Consider the following 5,251-nt stretch of genomic DNA (forward strand, 5'->3'; position numbering starts at 1 on the left):
TGCATTTATTATTCAATATAATTCATGATTGACTATAGAATGTTTAATTATATATTTATAATTTATGTAAAATTGTAACATAGTTAATCCTCACATATTCTACGATTCAATATCACCTAGAAAGAGTAGGCTGCTACACTTCTGTGAATAATATTTTTAATTTTTGAATGAAAAATAGTAAAACTGAACCACAAAATATGAATTTTTAACCAAAATAGTTCATCAATTCTGACCAAAAGCACATTCATTCGGACGCAAGCAGTTGTATTTAAAACAAATCAAGATTTAAGAAAAAAGCTAGAGAAAACATTTTTCACAAAAAAACCTTCAATTCATCTTGTATAACACATCTAATTTTTAGAATGATCGAAAGGGTAGAATATAGTTTAAAAAAAATCTAAAACCATGAGCGTCATCCGTACGCTGCATACGGCAATGTGGGCATGTGTAGCTAGCGATCGTGTTGATCGTTCTAAAATTGGATGTTTTACACTGCCGTGCAAAAGTTTTAGGTCACCTCTTTTTTACTACTGAATAAATTCTCTTCATTTTAATTATAGCAGAGTTGAAAAAATTTCTCCTTAAAAGTTTGATTGTTTTCGAAATTATGTATAAAATAAGCCCAGGGTGAAGCCAATTTGTCTAGTTTTTAAGTAGATATTACAAAAATAGTGTAAAGTTCAATATTGTCTTAAATTTTCAATAAATTCCGAAATAACATATAATTATGAAGTTTCTATGTAATTTTGTTTAAAATATTTACTTATTTACATTTTGTTCTGTTTTGCCTACAGATAAGATGTTTTCAAAATTTTCAAATGTTTTTATTAAAACTTCAAGTTCTTGCAATTCGGAAATAAATTTTTTACCATTTATACTCGTATTCTGTTATAATACGATGAAAAAATAGCTTCAAAATTAACCTAAGAACATTTAAAAATGTTGATTATTTCGGAAGTTATTGAAAATTTAAGGTAACATTGAAATTTGTACTATTTTTGCAATATTTACTTTAAAAATAGACAAATTAGCTTCACCCTGGGATAATTTAAACTGAATTTCAAAAATAATAAACCTTTTAAAGAGATATTTTTGTAGTTCTGGTGTAATTAAAATTATGAGAATTTAGTCATTCATAAACAAAGGCTGGCCTAAAACTTTTGCAAAGCAGTGTACAAGAAAAATTGAAGATTTTTTTAGTGAGAAATGGAGATTGGTACACCAAGCACATCTCATAAAAAAATTCCTGAAAATTGAAAACAAAGAATTCAATGGAGCCCTTCAGTGTTAGTTAAAAATTTCTTCTTCCGATCCATAATGTTGACAAGTGGCTGTGTAGATTATTTGGTCCACGGCATTAGTTGGAAGCAGTCGCCGTCTGGCTGGGGTCATCCACGACCATACATGTCTTTTTGTGATTTTTCCAGAAAAAAATTTTTCATTTTTATTTTAGAATAATATTGTGTGTCCTAGTAAAAAGGAATGTAAGTACTGCAAAAAAGTTTCCAGATTTTTTTGCAAGCACTCGTTCCTAATATATCTCGAGAAAAGAAAAAGTTGCTGCATGTGCAGTAGAAAAGAAGATTCGTGAAACCGCCCGGTGTATCCGAAGCATCGGGTATTCATGTGAGGAAATTGTGTCGGTAGAGAATAGCGCTTTCATTATTCATTATTTTTTCATTTGTGATCATTTTGCAACCAATAGTCTTAAAAAATAAAGATATTACATAAGAAAATAATGAAATAATCATCAAAAATCGTTCCTTTCACTTTTCATGAAATGGCCCACTTCAGATTCCCAAATGAATGAATTTTTTCGGAGCTGCAACAGTACAGTTTTTTTTTAGCTTGAAGAGAGTTACAGGTTGAATTTTCAAGTAAAAATATTGAAAATTGACTGATTTATGATATTTTTGTGAAAAAAGTCATTTTTCACGTTTTTGTCAGTATTTCTTTTTTCTGACGCGCACCCAAATTTTTTTCATAAATGAAACATTACCCTCACACTGAAAAGATAGTTGTAGAGTATCCAGTAATTTTTTTGAATTAATATAATGAATACTCTCTTTACAGGATGAAATTTTCCCACTGGGGTCGCCCGCGACCCCACATTGCGCTTTGTGAAATTATTAGATAGGATGGCGCTTTAAGGGTTAAAGTGAATGCAAAAATACCAAAATTCTCAACAGAAATTGAACGGATTAGCCAATTTCTCAGCCGGCTCTTATCTCTAACAATAAAAAGGTTTAGTGAGGCACGACAGGCACTCAGTTTACATACTGGATTTACGCTCTTTACAGTATCGTCGAAAAAATAACACTTTCGACCGCCCACTGTTTTATTAAGTGATGGGCCATGCCGATATTCCTTTCACCATGAATACACTCATGGTAGTGGTTTGCTTCATCCCAAGCGCATAAAATGCATCATATTTTCATTTAATTGAAAAAAGCAACAACAAGACCATTTTTTGAAAAAACTCTCTGTTTAATTTTGTATATAGAATTTTATATTATTTGATCCAAATATGAAATCAAACAATTAAGAATTCTAGAAGAAAAGCTTCTTTGTATAATACATGGACAAAAATTCAAGCCTGAGGAAGCGCCTTAAAAAGAAAATAATCCTCTATTTCTTGTTGCAGAATTAGGATCTGAGTTTGAATGTTTGCCTAATGGCGAGCCTATTCCTAGAGCTCCTCGTCGCAGTTCTGCTTCAGTTTCTTCTCCTGAAAGACAATCTCCTGAAAAACCTCTTCCTTCTGCCAGAACTTATTCTTCTGCCGGGACTTCATCGTCTGCCGAACATTCTCTTCGTGCCAGGTCCAGATCTCCTACTACGAGGCAAAATTTGTCTAGCGTACTTGCATTTAAACTGGAAGAACTTCAATTTTTTCGACTTGTTCCTCATAACGATCCGAACCAGATATTGGAACTTCGAAAATACGTTTTTCCTCTCGATAACCGAATTGGACTGAAAACCCGAACTTACGCCCTTAATCCCATGCCAATTGAAGAAACAATTGTAATTTCAACACCTACTGGTGACATCTGTGCAATATTGGACAAATTATCAAACAGAACTAAGGTTTTTCGTGGAATATATAAATCTGTTTATTTGGGGTCAAAGCGGGTGAAAATAAACATGTACAATGGCGCAGTTCAAGAAATGACTCAAGAAGAAATCGCAAATTGTCCAATTGGCATACTAAGTACAGTCGCAAAGTATTTTAGAGTATTAAGTGTGTAAATCACGATCCCGTGTGGAAATAGCCTCACTTTGCTGCAATAAAAGTCGGGCACTAGTCGAGGGCTATTCGGAGAACATTTTTAGACAATTTCCCTAGTCGGGGACTGGTCGGTGGCCAGTTGTCTTCTTTTTGGTGAACATTTCAATTCGTGGCCTGATCGGGGACTAGTCAAGCTACTTTAAAAAAACTTAATTGTTTGTGTAGGCTTTTTTGATGTCAACATTTCACTTGTCTTTAATTAATAAAAACAGATGTAATAAACTTTTTCACAAAAACCTGAACTCGTAATTTTTTCGTATTTATAAGATTAAATGTATAAGATGAAATGCAGCTTACATGTTTGAAAGGAAAAAATAAACACAATTAAATATTTAAATCTAATCGAATATATAGAAGAACGTTTTTCTCATCAATTCAAAGAGACTTTAAGACTGTCTTTTGTGAAGTTTAAATTCTCCGCTCTATTTACTACTAATCTTCGCCGCAGCGAGCGGTTGTGTCGACATTTTCTAACCTCAATTTTAATCTGACTCAGCCGAAAGAATAAAAATGAAATAGCAGGAGAACAACAAATATTTAAGAAGGTAAGTTAATTCTTATGCTTAGTGTAATACAGTTAAATCGATTTCGCTAGCATACGAGTACAAGAATCATTGATTGAGAATGTCTGAATTGAATACTTTTTGTATCAAATACTTGAAGACGAGAGTCAGCATTATAGCCATCTGTGGCCATAGTTCTATATTTTAAATAAAAATTTGGAAACTGCGAAATATATCAAATTCTTATTTTTTGAGTAAAATGGAAAAATATAATTTCGAGGGTAGGATTTTATCGCACACTTATTCGGTAAAATTGCAAGCCCTACCAGTGCCAAACTAGACCCCGACTGGGATAAGTCGGGTCCAGTGGCCAGCCCCCGACTAATTTACTGTGACGGAACTGGTCGGGAACACTGATCAATATCCCCGACGAGCCCCCGACTTAAAGTGGGGCCAACTGATCGGATAACCGACCAGCGCCACAATTGGATTTCTACACGGGATTCTTCAAACCGTGATAAAAAAAGCACGCGTCCACCAAATCTAACGATTTTTCTTGGTTTTTAGGCTTGCCTCACGTTTATACATAGGCCTTTCAACATTAAATGTCGAGACAGTCACAACTCTAATTTTATAATATTGAATCCCCTCTTTAGGATAACCGCTGGATAGGTAAACCGAAAAACGACGAGGAATTTTTTATGTCTGGCAAAAAGTAGGAAGTGGAAGTGAATTACTTTACGACAGATAAATTTTTCAATTTTTCGAAGAACAATCTATTTAGTCACTTGAAGTAGCATAAATCAGATCTGCGGAAAAATATGTTTAATTACAAAAAATGTATAAAACTTAGGAACATTAATTATTATGTTAGTAGTTTGAGCAGTTTCTGTAACTGAATTTTTCTATGTCTCTTTTTACCAACAACGTGGCTTTCTCGACTATATATTTCCTAAAAATCTACTTCTTTCAGTTCAGACAATCAGTACACTATCTTTAAATATAGTTATTTGTATTATCAAAACCGAAAACATTTAAGATGTCGAAAATGTCTCAGGGATCTGAGTTTTGGCGTATCAAGTACCTTAAGAGTCAATTTTTATTATGTATAATTTCAAAATTTAGTTTGAAATCGGCAGTAAATATAAATCGATTTATGATTTTTAAGATCGAACTCTAGGTCGAGCATACAAATTAAACAATACTTGATTTTATAAGACGATCTTGAGTCTGCTCAATAATAAAATGCTTTTATAGAATTTAATATCCTATTTAATTTTATTGTTTTATTATAAATTATGATATTCTTAACCTATTTGAATAAAAAATTTTAACCAAAAAATAGAGAACAATTTTCTGTGTTCAATTTGAAAAAAATTAATTTAGAAGTAAAGCATTTTGAATGTAAATGTACAGGGTGGACACGCTGGGGCTTACATACATGGCGAGTTGAATGCTA

The 5,251-nt window shown here is 32.6% G+C and overlaps 1 protein-coding gene across 1 annotated transcript in view; it reads left to right on the top strand.

Moving 5' to 3' along the window:
* LOC117179825 (annulin-like) overlaps positions 1–5,251 on the top strand; it is a 14,707-nt gene that overhangs the window by 8,081 nt on the left and 1,375 nt on the right. The gene's annotated exons all lie outside the window — the stretch shown is intronic.

The sequence above is a fragment of the Belonocnema kinseyi genome, chromosome 9 (assembly GCF_010883055.1).
Source record: "Belonocnema kinseyi isolate 2016_QV_RU_SX_M_011 chromosome 9, B_treatae_v1, whole genome shotgun sequence".
Taxonomy (NCBI): domain Eukaryota; kingdom Metazoa; phylum Arthropoda; class Insecta; order Hymenoptera; family Cynipidae; genus Belonocnema; species Belonocnema kinseyi.